Source organism: Odocoileus virginianus, chromosome 27, assembly GCF_023699985.2.
Source record: "Odocoileus virginianus isolate 20LAN1187 ecotype Illinois chromosome 27, Ovbor_1.2, whole genome shotgun sequence".
Classification (NCBI taxonomy): domain Eukaryota; kingdom Metazoa; phylum Chordata; class Mammalia; order Artiodactyla; family Cervidae; genus Odocoileus; species Odocoileus virginianus.
In genome coordinates, this window is record NC_069700.1 from 41,432,567 (window position 1) to 41,451,175 (window position 18,609).

General features: G+C 40.6%; 1 long non-coding RNA gene across 1 annotated transcript; it reads right to left on the reverse strand.

Moving 5' to 3' along the window:
- Positions 1-2,566: 2,566 nt before the first annotated feature.
- Positions 2,567-11,861, reverse strand: LOC110151654 (uncharacterized). Its single transcript, XR_011484045.1, has 3 exons — positions 11,626-11,861; positions 3,225-3,275; positions 2,567-2,655 (listed from the first exon to the last, which is right to left on the reverse strand). It is a non-coding gene; the product is annotated as an uncharacterized lncRNA (long non-coding RNA).
- Between the last annotated feature and the right edge of the window lie 6,748 nt (positions 11,862-18,609).

The following is an 18,609-nucleotide window of genomic DNA, read 5'->3' on the forward strand; positions in this document are numbered from 1 at the left end:
AGTAAGTTGTGCAATCACCTTCAACCTACTTAAAGCTTAGAGGCATATTTCTTAATTCAAAATTAAGCTAGGAAAAAAATCTATCTTTCATCTGCAAGGAAGACAAGATGCCAAAAGTAAATATCCATCAAGAGGGAAAAAAGAAAATGTAAAGGTAGAGAAAGTAGATCAGAAACATAAAGGAAGAGTGAAGAGAAGTACAAATTTAACCACATCATTTTCTCAGGTCCTTATAATCAGACTTTAATTATAAAGTAGCTCAGATTGATATCTTTCTCATAGAAACTGACTTTTTTCATGCCATTCAAGTTCTAGTTTGAGCTCTGCTGTTTGACAGGAAAGCTGTTCACTTGTAAAGTCACTTTTAGGAAGACTGCAAACAGTGTGTTATGATATGCTCTGAATAGAAAATAAATTTTAGGGTTAAGAAGGTTAAAAAAAAAGTTGTCATTTACTTTCACTGTTCAAAGATTTCCATCTTGATTGGGTTAAGGGAACAATGAAAATATACTTTTAAACTTTAAGGTAAATATTTTTAATCTTCAGTAACTTCTAAATGGCTAGGCATAAATATCAAGTTTATAGCCCTGTAATACTCATAATAATGAGCTCCCCATCAAGATATGTGGTCTGTGATGGAAAGAAATGGGCAATTCAGAAGTGATGCATCTAAACACCACAATGCTGGATATTAGAAAAAAAGAACAGAGATTTTAGATGATTCACCTTATGATTCAGCAAGAATAGCTTAAATAGGTGAGAATGTTTTTATTTAATCTTTTAAAATGATTTCATAGTTCCCATTTTCATTTAAAAATTTTGTTGATACTAGAAGATTATTTAAAAATTTGAACAAAGATAGCAGAGCATCCCCCACCCCGATACCACTCAGTTTAATCACTATCCTGCCTCTCAACTAGCCTCAGCTTCTTGACATTTACAGAATTCAGAAAGGAGGGAGTGGAACAAAAGAGATAATCTTACCTAGTCCTCTCTTCGGAGAAGGCAATGGCACCCCACTCCAGTACTCTTGCCTGGAAAATTGAATGGACGGTGGAGCCTGGTAGGCTGCAGTCCATGGGGTCGCTAAGAGTCGGACATGACTGCGTGACTTAATTTTCACTTTTCACTTTCATGCATTGGAGAAGGAAATGGCAGCCCACTCCAATGTTCTTGCCTGGAGAATCCCAGGGACGGGGGAACCTGGTGGGCTGCCGTCTATGGGGTTGCACAGAGTCGGACACGACTGAAGCTACTTAGCAGCAGTGGCGGCATTGTTCTTTTCTTAGGAACAATGTAATATTGTGTATGCTATTTACTTACTAAATATTTAAAATAATAATACAAAAATCACATTGCTTCTAAGTGCGACTTGAAAAACCCATTGTTTCATTTAAACATATTTATGTTAAATACACTGAAGCACTGAAAACTGCACAGTTAACCAGAGCATTTATTAAAAAAAAAACTATTCATGCTGGAGTGGATAGCCCCAGTCCCTTCTCCAGGGGATCTTCCCAAACCAGGGATCCAACTCAGGTGTCCTGAATTGCAGGTGGATTCTTTATCAGCTGAGCCACAGGGAAGCCCCAAATTGAGGCACAAAAAACTGCACAATTAACTAGAACATTTATAAAACACTATTTATATAGCAAAAATTATGCCTCTCAATTAGATAGAAATTAAATTGATTAAATATTTTTAACTGTTTCTAAAGAGGGCAATTTGAGTGCCAAAGAGTAAGATTAGTTTGGCCACCTTCCCAATATGAGAAACCATACTCTGCTGTCTTATTGAGGAACTGAATGATACATTCCATTTAAGCATAATGTGCAAATGAGTCTGGGTTACTTAGTAGCTGGAGGCTGATAAGTCTGACTAACTCAAGGAACATTTTGATTACCATTGCTATTTGACTGACAAGTGAAGGAATTAGTTTGGTCAAAACGTTGAATGGATCACATCACTTCTATTTCATTTTGCATCTATATGCATTAGTCCTGAATAATTAATTTAAAGTTGGAAATGCATTGACATTGAGATTGATGTCACTCAGTCATGTCCAACTCTTTGAGACCCCATGGACTGTAGACTACCAGGCTCCTCCATCCATGGAATTTTCCAGGCAAGAGTACTGGAGTGGGTTGCCATTTCCTTCTTAAAATGCATTAGTGATACTTAAAAAAAAAAAAAAAATGCTGCACTTGAATCAATGTACCTAGGGAGTCGACCTTTCTGAAGGTAAAATATAATTTATAATTTAAAACATGAACAACAAATATATTATCAGGCATATTTGCAAGTTGAAAAAGAGTTGTGAGTGTCTATTGAAATTTGAATACCAGCAATTCAAGTTTTGCAAGTAATTTAGACCTTGAAACTGACAGCAGAACTGCAATAAAATGACTATCTGGCTTGAAAGATTTAATAACTGCAGAAAGAACCTCTATTTCAGAGCACACTGGGGATGTAAACCAGCACACTGGTTTATTCCATTGTGCTGCTGCATGAGGGCTAATAAAATAGAAACAACAGAGCACTTTTAGAATATGATTCCAATGCAGTGTTCATATACAACTCAGTTTATTGAACAATTTAAGTGTGATGCCTGAAAGCCAGAATGAAAATATCTATTTCAGTGGTCATTCCTGAAGTCTGGGTGTAAAGAGAAAATAAGGAGAAGAATTAGAAAATAGACACTTACCATATTATACTCTTATCGGCCATATCTCTACTCATGGCAGTTTCAATTTTTTTTTCTCTACTGTCCATAAGAATCTTAGTCACAACACATCAACACAAAAGACAATTGAAAGGAGTCCTTGTGCGTACATATATGTATATATACATACATGTATGTACATATATATGCATATATATGTGTGTGGATATAGGGATATACTTATGAATACACATATACATACATATGCATGCATATGTGTGTGGACCTATGAATACATATATAATCTAAATTGGAAGTGGTTATTGTTATGACCTGAATATTTCTGTCCCACCCAAATCCATATGTTCAAACTCTCAATCCCCAACATGATACTGTTAGGAGGTGAGGCCCTGGAAAGGCAATTAGGTTTAGATGAATCGTCAGGGTGGAACACCTGCGAAGGGATGAGTGTCCTTACAAATCTCCCCCTCTCTCAGCACCCATCATGAAGGAGAGGCCCACAGAGAGTCTGCTGTATAGCCAGGAGGAGGAGAAGGCTCACCTTGAACGCAGTCTGCCAGCATCTTGACCTTGGACTTTCTAGTCTCCAGAACTGAAAGAAATAAACATCTCTTGCTTAAGACACATGATCTTTGGTATTTTGTTACAGAGACTAAAGCTGAATAAGACAGCAATGCTTATACAAATTGAGTATCTCTTCCATGCTATTTGTTTGGAACTAAAGGCATTTAAAAAAATGTATTTACTTATTTTAATTGGAGGATAATTACTTTACAATATTGTGATGGCTTTTGCCATACAGTAAGAATTGGCCATACATATACAAGTGTTCCCTCGATCCTGAACCCGTCTCCCATCTCCCTTCCTAGCCTACCTCTCCAGATTGTCACAGAGTATTGGTATTTGTTACGCTGCTGCATACATCAAATTTGCACTTGTTTTTAAAGGCAATTGAAAGAAACCATTGAAATGCATTAATCTGAATTCTAGAACAAAAGATTTCTTTTTCCATGTAATATATTATTATTTTTATACTTTCATTTCACTTACCTGTAAATAAAATTTTTTTCTATAAATTTTAAAGTAACTTCTTGCTTTATAAATATTTGATTTTTATGAGTAACACTCATAGAAAATGAATTAGTATTTTTAAAAAATTCTTGGGCATAATAAAATTTAGTTTCTCAAATTTTGAACAGAATCTCCCACCAAATATCAGAAAATTAGTTACAATTTGCTTCAAGATTTTCCTTTTAGTCTACCATATATTAATAGATGTTTTTATACATGATCAGGGCTTCTCTTGTGGCTCAGTTGGTAAAGAATCTGCCTGCAGTGTGGGAGACCTGGGTTTGAGCCCTGGAATTCGATCTTCTCCTGGGAAGATCCCCTGAAGAAGGGAAAGGCTACCCACTCCAGTATTCTGGTGTAGAGAATTCCATGGACTGTATGGTCCATTGGGTCACAAACAGATGGACGTTTATGAGCAACTTTCTCAGGCATGAGCAGTATTGAGGTTATAGTACTTTGATAAATAACATATATTTGTCTACTTCCAAAGTTTGGAAGTGATTGAGCTGCATTATTGTTAAGCTGCTTAAAGGAAAAGGCTTTGATCTGTGGCCAAACTAGATTCCTGCTCTATCTTGTTTATACCAGCACACTCACTCTCTACCCTTCCTAAGTTATTCATTTGAGGAATACATCTGAAATTAAAACTGAGTTTTAGGTCAAACACATGTATCCTGGACTTTCGCCTCACAGATACTTGGGGAAAGAAAATAACAAAGAAAATAATTGCTCAGTTTTTGCAGAGATTGACTGGGTTACCCTCCCACCCAAGTAAGAAACACGGTTCAGTAGATGTCACTCAACAATCAGATAACTGTCAGTTTTCCTCATGGTCCAAGATAAATAAAAGGGTGAGTGAAGGGTTTAGCATTCTTGCCACCTCTTCTTAAGACCTTCTGCTTCTGTTAGGTACACACCATTCCTGTCCTTTATCAAGCCCATTATTGCATGAAATGTTCCCTCGGTATCTCTAATTTTCTTGAAGAGATCTCTGGTCTTTCCATCCTATTGTGTTCCTCTAATTCTTTGTACTGATCACAGAGGAAGGCTTTCTTATGTTTCCTTGCTATTCTTTGGAACTCTGCATTCAAATGGGAATATCTTTCCTTTTCTCCTTTGCTTTTTGCTGCTCTTCTTTTCACAGCTATTTGTAAGGCCTCCACAGACAACCATTTTGCCTTTTTTCATTTCTTTTTTTGGGCATGGTCTTGCTCCCTGTCTCCTGTACAATGTCATGAACCTCCATTCATAGTTCATCAGGCACTCTGTCTATCAGATCTAGTCCCTTAAATCTATTTCTCACTTTCATTGTATAATCATTAAGGATTTGATTTAGGTCATAGCTGAATGGTCTAGTGGTTTTCCCTACTTTCTCCAATGTAAGTCTGAATTTGGCAATAAGAAGTTCATGATCTGAGCCACAGTCAGCTCCCAGTCTTGTTTTTGCTGACTCTATAGAGCTTCTACATCTTTGGCTGCAAAGAATATAATCAGTCTGATTTTGGTGCTGACCACCTGGTGATGACAATGTGTAGAGTATTTTCTTGTGTTGTTGGAAGAGGGTGTTTACTATGACTAGTGCGTTCTCTTGGCAAAACTCTACTAGCCTTTGTATCCAAGTACTGCATTTCGGGCTCTTGCTGACTATGATGGCTACTCCATTTCTTCTAAGGATTCTTGCCCACAGTAGTAGATATAATTCTCATCTCAGTTAAATTCACCCATTCCAGTCCACTTTATTTCACTGATTCCTAAAATGTTGATGTTCACTCTTGCCATCTCCTGTTGACCATTTCCAATTTGCCTTGATTGATGGACTTTACATTCCAGGTTTGTATGCAATACTAATTGCTCTTTACAGCATTGGACCTTGCTTCCATCACCAGTCACATCCACAACTGCGTGTTATTTTTGCTTTGGCTTCATCTCTTCATTCTATCTGGAGTTTTTTTTCCCACTGATCTCCAGTTGCATATTGGGCACCTACTGACATGGGGAGTTCATCTTTCAGTGTCCTGTCTTTTTGCCTTTTCAAACTGTTCATGGGGTTCTCAAGGCAAGAATACTAAAGTGGTTTGCCATTCCTTTTCCAGTGGACCACATTTTGTCAGAGGTCTCCACCATGATCAGTCCATCTTGGACGGATGTACACAGCATGGCTCATAGTTTCATTGAATTTCATTAATCATGATGGTGTGATCACTCAACTAAAGCCAGACATCCTGGAATGTGAAGTCAAGTGGGCCTTGGGAAGCATCACTATGAGCAAAGTTAGTGGAGGTGATGGAAATCCAGCTGAGCTATTTCAACTCCTAAAACAAGATACTGTGAAAGTGCTGCAGTCAATACACCAGTAAATTTGGACAACTCAGCAGTGGCCCCAGGACTGGAAAAGACTGGATTTCATTCCATTCCCACAATGTCGAAGAATGCTCAGATTACCACACAATTGTACTCATCCCACACCCTAGTAAAGTAATGCTCAAAATTTTCCAAGCCAGGCTTCAACAGTATGTAAACTGTGAACTTCCAGATGTTCAAGATGGTTTTAGAAAAGGCAGAGGAACCAGAGATCAAATTGCCAACATCCGCTGGATCATCAAAAAAGCAAGAGAGTTCCAGAAAAACATTTATTTCTGCTTTATTGACTATGCCAAAGCCTTTGACTGCGTGGATCACAATAAACTGTGGAAAATTCTGGAAGAGATGGGAATACCAGACCACTTGACCTGCCTCTTGAGAAATCTGTATGCAGGTCAGGAAGAACCAGTTAGAATTGGACATGGAACAGCAGACTGGTTTCAAATAGGAAAAGGAGTACCTCGAGGCTGGATATTGTCACCCTTCTTATTTAATTTATATGCAGGTACATCATGAGAAACACTGGGCTGGATGAAGCACAAGCTGGAATCAAGGTTGCTGGGAGAAATATCAATAGCCTCAGATATGCAGGCTTATGGCACAAAGTGGATGCATGTTCAAGCCCTTGCTCGCCCAGCAGCCCCAGCGCAACCTGGGGAGAAAGAGGCCCACCGTGTCCCTAGGTCGGGCCTGCCCTTTCACCCAAGGCTGTGCTGCTGGGGGAGCCGAGGAGCTGCCTGACAGACTTAGGCTCAGCAGAGCTCTCGGAAGGTGCAGGGAGCAGGAACAGACGTGTGCGTGTGGTTCTGCCTTTGCCTGAGTGTGTGGGCCCTCTAGCTGGTCCCCAGGCCGAGGGGAAAGAGCCCTGAGAGAAGACCACCCGGAAGCGCTTTTCTCCGGGGCCTGGAAGCAGAGTGCGCTGGATGTGGGGAAAGCGTGCCTCCTCCAGGGAAGAAGCGGCAGCCAGCCGGCGCGTGTTTGCAAGCGGCCTTTGGACGGCATCGGGGAGGTATCCCAGCAGGAGAACACCAGTTCTGCTCAGAGGCCCGAAATGCCAGAGGCAGAGCACAGCATGCCCCCTGCCCTTGCACAGCCTTGCAGTGACATTCCCGGCTTCAAGTGGTTCTGCCCCATGAAGGAGCAGGCTGCGGGAGTGTGTCAGACATGCCCGCGGGCCTTCCTGGGGTCAGCTCCGCTAGGGCCTTCCCACTGAGCTAAGCCCCAGGCTTCACAGGAGAGGAGGTGCGGACCGGCTGTCTCCACACTGCCAGGGCCTAGAGCTTTGGGGGCTCTGTCAGAGAGGAGGGAAGAGCAGAACTGATTAAAGTCAAACGATGAAGTGATAGTTGGTCAGGAAATGAAAAACAAGGCATGTTCAACCTTTAAATCCTCCACTGTAACCACCTGAAACCCAAACACACTTGACAAGAATATTAGAGCACAGTTATTGGTTTCCTACCTTTACAGTCAGATAAAATAATAGTAAATATCAATTATTATACATCTGCGAAATCCTACAGACAGAATTATCCTCGTGTCTTCATGTCCTCAACCCATACAAAGTTGCAGAAATGAGCAATTGCAATTCGATGAAATATACATATACATTTTAAAGAAATACAATAAGAATGTCCCCAGTATATCATCAATTAAAGCAGTTTGTGAAGAAACTGTGGCTATATAGAACCATATTGTATTCTGTAGGTAGAATAAGAAATATAAAATAGAACTTGGCTACATGAAGAGAACACAAAATTGAGTTTTTTCCTAATTAAAAGAATCTGAGAAATCTAGAGGTTTAGGTAATAACTATTGTATATTATCATATTAAATCCTGATGACATCTACAAGTAGAAATGTTTTCCTACCTATAGCTCTTAAGTGTAGTCCAATAAGACGATGTTTTAGATGAGAGAAGGAAGACATCAAACTTGGAAAAGCTGTCTTTTGAGTACCATGGGGACTAGAGATAATGGTCTACAGTGCCCAAGGTAGTTCTGTACACACACAACAAGTGGAAAGGACATGCAATGCATGTTTGACATACTTGTGGTCTCTGGGAGGCTGGAATGTGTCCGGGATTTGGGTTTAAGCACGTACATCTCTTTTTACTAAAGAATTTGACCTTAACTTAAGCTTTTTTTCATTTTTTGAGTGATTAAAAAACAAAACTACTACAACAACAAAAACTTGGGCTCCATTGCATAGGTGCTGTGCTAAGCCATTTGGATCCAGTGTATGTGTTGTGACTAAGCTGACCTGTGTACTGGGCAGGGAGAGCCCAGCACTGGTGCTGGGAGCTCATTCTTGTGCTGCTGTTCTGAGTTCATTCTTTGGGCCCCTAAGGTTTTGTTTTACAGGAGATGAACTTGGAACAGAAACCACCACCAGCCTCTGCTGAGAAGGCTTTTGTGTCCAAGGGAGTGGGAAGGGGAAAGGGACAGGCTGCAGCCTCTCCTAGCTGATGCAGCAGTCATAGTAGTTCAGTTGAGTTCAGTTCAGTTCAGTCGCTCAGTCATGTCTAAGTCTGCGATCCTATAAAGCACAACACGCCAGGCCTCCCTGTCCATCACAAACTCCAGGAGTTTATTCAAACTCATGCCCGTCGAGTCAGTGATGCCATCCAGCCATCTCATCCTCTGTCATCCCCTTCTCCTCCTGCCCCCAATCCCTCCCAGCATCAGGGTCTTTTCCAACGAGTCAACTCTTCGCATGAGGTGGCCAAAGTATTGGAGTTTCAGCTACAGCATCAGTCCTTCCAATGAACACCCAGGACTGATCTCCTTTAGGATGGACTGGTTGGATCTCCTTGCAGTCCAATGGACTCTCAAGAGTCTTCTCCAAAACCATAGTTCAAAAGCATCCATTTTCGCCATAGCAGTAGAAACACTATAATCTCCCCCTTGGTGTCTGGCCCAGTGGACACAGTCTTGATGCAGCAGTAATGCCTCGACTCTTCAGGTGGAGCTCACATATATGTACTACACATGACGCGTGACCAAGCCAGTACCTGGTGACACATATGAGCAGTACTACAAATGATCTCAGCTGTTACATAGTCATTATTTACAAAACATGGCGCAAGAGAGCCTGAACCTGCCCCCTTAGCTAATTTGCTCTCTCCCCACACTCCACCCCTTCAGGGTCTCTTGCCTCACAGTCTATGCATAGTCCATCTTCTGTGATATTCACCTGGTGAGTAACACTGACCCTTGAACTTAAATCTTGCAACAAAAGTAGATGCTAAAACAACAGTTACATCCCCAACACATAGCAAAACCAAGCCTACTGACCACCTAGTTCAATAAAGAAAATAGACTTAATTTAGATAATTATTCCCTGACGCTTAAGTTCTGACGCTTAAGTGGGCAAAACCTAGTGAAAAGCAAGGCTTCTGTTCATTGCTTTTGTTGGAATTGTGTCTAGAAATCCTTAATTGGCCAGAATTTGAAATACAATTTGATTGTTAGCATGATGTCACTATATGTGTAGTATTGACAGAGTCAATTCCTGGGCAGATTGATAAGAAGTCCAGGGGTTCCCAAGGAGAGAGGAGTCTGGAATTCTCAAGGAGGAAGAAAGGACAAATGAGTTTTTGTTTGTTTGTTTGTTTGTTTTTTTCTCTCTACATTAGGATTATATGATAATAATGTATCCTGCTTGAGGACAGTCTCTGGAAAAACCTTCTGGCTAATTCTGTTATCTTAAAATGTAAATTACGGGAGTGGGTCTAGTGAGGTCTTTACAACCTCCAGACATTCTTTTGATTCACTGTAATAAGTAATTAAAAGGTATACAACTCCATTGCTAACACTAGCAAGCGGAGTACTCTTTCTACCCCCTTCTGATGTTTATGTCAAAAGCTTTCTCTATGTCTTTTATACTTTAATAAAACTTTATTGCACAAAAGCTCTGAGCGATCAAGCCTCGTCTCTGGCCCCGGATTGAATTCTTCTCTTCCGGAGGCCAAGAATCCTGGCATCTTTTGTGGTTCAGCAACAACCTTTCAGTATATCACCACAAATTCTATTAATACGAATTCTTTTGATTTGCTTTTCTCAAATCCTCGTTTTAAAATTAGATTATCCAATTTTGTGACCATAGTTTTATGTGGAAACCATTTTGAACATTTGACTGAGTTAACTAATAAATTCAATTACTCATTGAATCAAAGTACACAAAAGTCAATTGCTAAATTGGTTGGATTAGTTAAAGATAGTTAATGAACTAACACCTTTTTTTGTTCATTTAATTATTATATTTAACATGTTAGTTTCAGGTCTATAACACAGTGATTCAATATTTGTATATATTGCAAAATGATTACCAAAATTCTAGTTAACATCTGTCTCCCTATGTAGTTACTTTGTTTATTCTTAAGAAGAGAACTTTTAAGATTTAACTATCTTAGCAGCTTTCAAATATGCCATGCTGTGTTATTGACTGCTGTCATCATGTTGTACATTGTATCTCCATAATTATTTACTTTATAACTAGATATAAAAGTTTGTACCTGTTGATGTCCTTCACTCCTTTTGCCCACCTCCACTCCCTACCTCTGGCATTCACCAATCTGCTCTCTGTAGCTATGAACTTGGTTTTGTTGTTGTTGTTTAGATTCCACATAGAAGTGAGATCTCATATCAATCTCTGTTTGATTTACTTCACCTAGCATAATGCCCTCAAATTCCACTGATGTTGTCAAAAATGGAAAACTTCCATTTTTCATAACTTAATAATATTCTACCACGTGTGTATGTATGTATTCCACATTTCCTTTATTCACATACCCATTAAAAAAATTATTTATTTGACTACATTGGGTCTTAATTGCAGTGCATGAGATTTTCATTGTGTCTTGTGAGACACTCTATCACCTGGAAGTCAAGTTGCAGTCTTTGCCCTCAAGAGGATAGAGGAGACATGCATTGTATGTGAAGTGCCTTTATCTTCCTTGGCCAAGTCCAGTCCACCATTTTTCCCTGTGAAACTTCAGGGAAACCTCCACAGGGGCAACTTCATCCTTGCAGGATTTTCTATTAAGGACCTGCAACCCCCCCTCCCCAGCACAGGCACCTGGCCCCTTCAAGCTGAGTTCAGTCAGCCAGTCATGTCCAACTCTTTGTGACCCCATTGACTTTAGCATGCCAGGTTTGCCTGTCCATTACCAACTCCTGGACCTTGCTCAAACTCATGTCCATCAAGTCAGTGATACCATCCAACCTTCTTATCTTCTGTCATTCCCTTCTCCTTCTGCCTTCAATTTTTCCCAGCATCAGGGTTTTTTTCAATGAGTCAGTTCTTCCCAGGGCCAGTGGCAGACCATGCCACGTTGTCTGGCAAATGGGATCTCACCATCTGTAATGTCTTTTCAATGCTATCTGGTGAAATGTCCACCACTTCCCAGTCTTCCAGCAGAGCCCACACTGAGGGGATCACAGCCACAAGGTACCACATGCTATATGGTGGTCAGTGGCTTCCCCATCCAATGGAGACTCAGGCTCTCCTACCTGCTGGACAGCCTGTCGACTTTTCCAATTGTACTGCTGATCCTGTTCATGATGTCGATTATCTTGCTGTTGACATTGTCTACACTGTTCACTGAACCCAGAGTAGGCAAGGCACGAGCTAAGAGGCTGGAAGGAGACTTGAGAAGCTGTAGGAACTGCAGACACATTTATTCTCACCTGGCTGATACTGCAGCCATATCAGCAGCCACAGCATAACCCAACACAACACAACCTCTCCTGGCTGACACAACAGCCATAACAGTATTCTCTCCTGGCTGAGACAACAGCTATAACAGTATTCTCTCCTGGCTGAGACAACAGCCATAGCAGTAGAAGCGCTATATTCTTTCCTCTTGTGTCTGACCCAATAAACACAGCTGTGATGCGGCAGAATGCCTCCACTCTTCAGTCGGGACTCGCATGTGTACTGCACATGGCCTGTGGCCAAGCTAGTACTTCATGACGTGCATGCACAGTGCTACATATGATCTCAGCTGTTATATAGTCATTATTCACAAAACGTGGGGCAAGAAAGCCTTAAAACACTATCTTGGCTAATTTGCTCTCTCCCCACACAGAAAAACAAAGGAAAGTAAGTAAACCAGCCCAGGAGATGGACTGGGTCAACTCTGGAAGCGTCTTTGATGAGGGAATAATGACTTGGCAAGTACTTCTTTTCTTTTTCTTTTCCATGTTCATATATACAAAGTCACATCCTGTTATCCAGCAAACCCCCACACCTGTTTATTTTTCTTCCCTTCATTCCTTCCTTTTCCCTTCCTTTCTGTCTGGTCTATTTTCCACCTATCTACCCTCTACCTCCCTCAATCTAACTTTTGAGAGAGTGTCAATAAGAATCTATGGAATTAAAATATTTTGGCCTTAAACTTTTGTGTAGCGTTCTGTGAATCCAGTTAGGTAAAAACTCCACAGTGCTGAGCCTTCAGGTGCTCACACACACACAGGAAAGGAATGCACCTAGGGAAGCAATTTTCAAAACTGTTTTGAGTGGGTCTAGGGAAACTTCATCATGGACTCTTTGGCTTTGGGTGAGGACCACAGGTACACACTGGTTTAGTGTGGATCCCACCTCAAGTCAGAAAATTCTAGAAGCCCAGTAGTCATTTAGGTATTTTTTTGGCTTCAAAAAAATGTCCTGAACTTTGAAGAAACCTTGACAATTCCTTAGGAGTTACAATTTTTTTATTTTTAAATTTTGATTATTTATTTATTTTTGGCTGTGCTGAGCCTTCATTGCTGTGGAGGCTTTTCTCTATTTGCAGAGAGTGAGGGCAATATTCTAGTTGTGGTTCGAGGGCTTCTCATTGCGGTGGTTTCTCTTGTTGCACAGGACAGAGCCTGGCGTGATCAGCCTTAAGTAGTTGTGGCACATGGGCGCAGTAGTTGTAGCTGCAGGGCTCTAGAGTACAGGCTCAGTAGTTGTGGTGTATGGGCTTAGTTGCTCCATGGTATGTGGGACCTTCCCAGATCAGGGGTCAAACCTATGTCTCTTGCTTTGGCAGGCGGATTCTTTACCACCGAGCCCACCAAGGAAGCCCTACAATTGCTTTTAATAGTGAACTTCACATTGCATGAAGTATGTGGTAAGAAAATGAATGGGATAAAGTGATAAAATTGCTTTAATTGTATATTTTGGATGTTTGCTGAACTCCTGTGTTCATAACACTGTGTTAAAACTCTACCTGAGATGAATGAACCTAGAAGCTATTATACAGAGTGAAGTGAGCCAGAAAGAGAAAGATAAATATCATATTCTAATGCATATATATGGAATCTAGAAAAATGGCACTGAAGAATTTATTTACAGGGCAGCAATGGAGAAACAAACATAGGGCACAGACTTATGGACATGGGGAGAGGGGAGGAGAGGGTGAGATGTATAGAAAGAGTAACATGGAAACTTACATTACCATATTTAAAACAGATAGCCAATGGGAATTTGCTGCATGGCTCAGGAAACTCAAACAGGGGCTCTGTATCAACCTAGAGGGGTGGGATGGGGAGGGAAATGGAGGGAGGTTCAAAAGGGAGGGGATATATGTGTACTTATGGCTGATTCATGTTGAAGTTTGATAGAAAGTAGCAATATTCTGTAAACCAATTATCCTTCAGTAAAGAAAAAATAAAATAATAAAAAATTATTGTCTTAGGACAAAAATGATTAAAAAAAACCTACCTGAGAGAGACTAAGATGATCAAAAAGAGACTTTGACTTCAAAAGTCAATAATCTTCTGCTGGAGATAAGACTGTCACAGAGCAATGAGGAAGAGACTTTGTCACTAGGGAGAGAATAGATTTTTAAACAAATAAAAAAAATGCTAATCAAAAGCACAGAGGTAGGAAATTTTCAGCATATTCAGGAAACTAGTGTTCCTGACAGAGGACCTCCAGAAGCTCTAGTGGCTTTCACAGCAGAATGAACCTAACAATCTGAACAAACCCTTTTTAAATTCCTGGGTGCCCAGATTCTAAATACTTTATCATTCACAGGCAAGACCTCATGCCATTCTCCTCAGTAGATGGTGTGATACATCATTTCAATTTGCTTACTTTACATAATCCTCAGGAGTTTGTTAACTATATTGTGCCAAGCAGAAAGCATGATGACATCAGAGCAGTGAATCTGTGTAAACTTCATCTTTACCTCTAGGGAACTAGCTGGCCCCAGGAGCCTATAGGCCCTGCTCTGGGCCATGAAGGAATGAATTCCACATCATTGCGTTTATGAGACATATTCATCTGCTGCTGAAGCTATGCATGACAAACCATCACTGCAAATAATTTCACATGAAACTTCACATTGGGCAGAGAAATTATTAAGTGTTTAGCATAGGTTATGACTTCTATGTGCAATTTTTAAAATTAAAGTGGAACTTTTCTTACTGCACATGTAATTTTTGGATACGCAATCGAGGCATACCATATTCTGTTGTAAAATGTGAAGCACTGTTGTAAAGTTTAAAGCAAGTCTGGAAAGAATAGAATAGAGTGCAATCCTTGTAACATCTGAATTAAAAAAAATAGTATAATAAGAATCACAGTGCCATAGGCAGAATGTAGATTGTAGATTGAGATCAGTTATATTTGCTGATCTTGTCTCTTGTAATATAGCCCTTATGTTAAGCTGAGAACCTTATAACAATCTTAATTTTGTATTTCCCCTGTAAGGCAGTAGGCCAAGTTAATTAAACTGAAGAAAGAAATATTTTGCTGGATATTTTTGTCAGGTTAAAATTGGCAATTGAATGGAAGCAAAATTGTAAGAAAAGGAAATCAGAGTCTTCCAGTGTATATATTGTGAGGAGAAAAAAAAAAAAAACAAACATGGATAATCCCTTCAAATCAAAAGCTATCTTTGGGATAAACAATGTATTTGGAAATTTCTTTCTATTCATAATAAACTACAGACTGCTGATGTTTAAGAAAAAGTCTTATAAAGGTATAGTGGGTGGGAGATAAACATTCAAGTGAGATAACAGAGGGTCTTGAAGATCAGACTTGGAAGAGTTTGAATGACGAAGTTACAGGAGGTGAATTGATGTCAGTGAGTCTGCAATAATCTCTTTCTACTGTGCCTTTATGAACTACAGATGCTGCAAAATTAAGTTGCTGTTTCCTGTGCTACCACATAGCTAGGATTCTTTTTGAAAATTAGGTTCTATCAATTTGATGCACTTGTGTGAAATTTGGAGCTATGGATTTTTCTGTGATAATGTCCAATGATCTGGCTTCATGCAGGCCAAGCAGGAGACAGTAGAGTGGTGTGTTCCATGGGGGTCCAGTTCCCCACTACCCACCTAGACAGACTCGCCTGGGAAGCCAATGTAACAGTGTCCTTCTGGAAGTCATTTCTCAAAGCACTGATTCTCACCTGTGAAACCATTTTGTTCTTTTTATTAAATTGACATAAATAGAGAGGTTTCTGTGTCTTGTAACAGAAGCATGGAATTTTCTAGACACTGAAGAGATCTTGAATATTTGAAGACTTCTGAATGAATTATATAATATCATATACTACATTAACATTCACTTTATCTGTTAATTAAGACTGAATTGTTTTTCACACTGAACAGTGTAGGCAGGCACCCAAAAGTGTTGAGTGGGGTTAGGAAATATTACTGTGGGAGTAAAAATAGATGGAGTCCCCAAGACAACTTGCACCTTAGGAGGAGAGTGTTGACCCTAGGCTAAGGGTCACCATCTCCAATTTAGTAGACTATAGTGGAAGGGAGACACAATGCACGTGTCTTCAACCACAAGAACAGACTAGTTGGAAGGAGCTTGATCCCTTCATCCTTGCCTAAACAGTTGTAGTCATTTTTCTCTGCAAATGGAGAAAAAAAGAAAATACAGAGCAAATCTGTGCTTGTAAACCACTCTGGATTTTAGTTGCCTTGTCTGGCTGAGAAATCAGAACAGTGAAGGGAACAGGCAATGACTAATAGGTTGGAATTACTTTTCAACTGCTTTAATCATTGAGAACAGCATTATATCTGAAAGAATCAATTGTGGATTATAAATTTCAACTATTGCAAGTTCTTAAGGAGAAATGCTAATAAGGAAATAAAGTTAGTGGTTTCCAATTCATCAGTTTTTCTAACTCACACCCTAGGATCAGGGTGAAAAAAAAAAAAGTTGAATACATTCTGTGGCAACAATATCAAAGCAACATTAGACTGTTGATGTCAACATATCCACAAGCAAAGAAATGAAAGAAGCCAGCCATCATCTTGAGAGCATTTGTTCAGATTTCCCCACCCAGTCTTTCTGTGTCAGCGAGAAGGGCAGTGGCCATGTAGCTGCCTGGATGCTGGTGGGAATGTAACCTCCCTCACCTGATGTGACTGGAGCAGAGGATGCCTCAGCAGATCCTAGTGTTTGTGGGTAGGAGCCACCTCTTCCCATTCTCCCTCCTCTGTAGGGTTCATAAGACCTAGTTACATTCACCTAGTGTGTTAATTCTCATCTATGGAAAAGAAAGAACTCACCATTGATATATTTAAAGACTTTCCTGGGGCATGGAATCTTGTGGGTTCAAAGTGGGCATGGAGACCAGGAGACTAAGACTCATTAGGTTTCTGTGTTCTTATTAAAAAGTTTTGTTCTTTAGCCCAGAAAATGGAAGCCTTCAAACTTCAGGATAAATAATTTATAAGAACTAAAAATTTTAGTTTGCTGATTCCTAGAATGTTGACATTCACTCTTGCCATCTCCTGTCTGACCACTTCCAATATGCCTTGACTCATGGACCTAACATTCCAGGTTCCTATGCAATATTGCTCTTTACAGCATCGGACCTTGCTTCTATCACCAGTCCCATCCACAACTGGGCATTGTTTCATTCTTTCATTCTTTCTGGAGTTATTTCTCCACTGATCTCCAGTAGCATATTGGGCACCTACCGACCTGGGGAGTTCCTCTTTCAGTATCCTATCATTTTGCCTTTTCATACTGTTCATGGGGTTCTCAAGGCAAGAAAACTGAAGTGTTTTGCCATTCCGTTCTTCAGAGGACCGCATTCTGTCAGACCTCTCCACCATGACCCGACCGTCTTGGGTGGCCCCACACAGCATGGCTTAGTTTCATTGAGTTAGACAAGGCTGTGGTCCTGTGATCAGATTGGCTAGTTTTCTGTGATTATGGTTTTAGTGTGTCTGCCCTCTGATGCCCTCTTGCAACACCTACTGTCTTACTTGGGTTTCTCTTACCTTGGACGTGGGGTATCTCTTCACGGCTGATCCAGCAAAGCGGAGCCGCTGCTCCTTACCTTGGAAGAAGGGTATCTCCTCACAGCTGCCCCTCCTGACCTTGAACATGGAGTAACTTCTCTTGGCTCTCCTGCGCCCGCGCAGCAGCGGCTCCTTGGAGGTGGGGTAGCTCCTCTCAGGCGGGGCCCCTGACCTCGGGCGTGGGGAAGCTCCTCTTGGCCGCTGCTCCTGCGCTGTCACAGCCTGGCGCTCTCGGTCGCTACCTCTGACCTTGGGTGAAGGGTAGCTCCTCACCGCCACGTTTCTGCATGGTCCGTCGCAGCCTGCGCACTTCTGCCATTATATCTACTACTGTGGACAGGAATCCCTTAGAAGAAATGGAGTAGCCATCATAGTCAACAAAAGAGTCCGAAATGAAGTACTTGGATGTAATCTCAAAGACGACAGAATGATCTCTGTTAATTTCCAAGGCAAACCATTCAATATCATGGTAATCCAAGCCTATGCCCCAACCAGTAACATTGAGAAGCTGAGGTTGAACGGTTCTATGAAGACCTAAAAGACCTTTTAGAACTAACACCCAAAAAAGATGTCCTTTTCATTATAGGGGACTGGAATGAAAAAGTAGGAAGTCAAGAAACACCTGGAGTGACAGGCAAATTTGGCCTTGGAGTACGGAATGAAGCAGGGGAAAGGCTAATAGAGTTTTGCAAAGAGAACACACTGGGCATAGCAAACACCTTCTTCCAACAACACAAGAGAAGACTCTACACATGGTCATCACCAGATGGTCAACACAGAAATCAGACTGATTATATTCTTTGCAGCCAAAGATGGAGAAGCTCTATACAGTCAGCAAAAACAAGACTGGGAGCTGACTGTGGCTCAGATCATGAACTCCTTATTGCCAAATTCAGACTTAAACTGAAGAGAGTAGGGATAACCACTAGACCATTCAGGTATGACCTAAATCAAATCCCTTATGGCTATACAGTGGAAGTGAGAAATAGATTTAAGGGACTAGATCTGATAGACAGAGAGCCTGATGAACTATGGACAGAGGTTCATGACATTGTGCAGGAGACAGGGATCAAGACAATCCCCATGGAAAAGAAATGCAAAAAGGCAAAATGGTTGTCTGAAGAGGCCCAACAAATATCTGTGAAATGAAGAGAAGCTAAAAGCAAAGGAGAAAAGAAAAGATATTCCCATTTGAATGCAGAGTTGCAAAGAATAGCCAGGAGAGATAAGAAA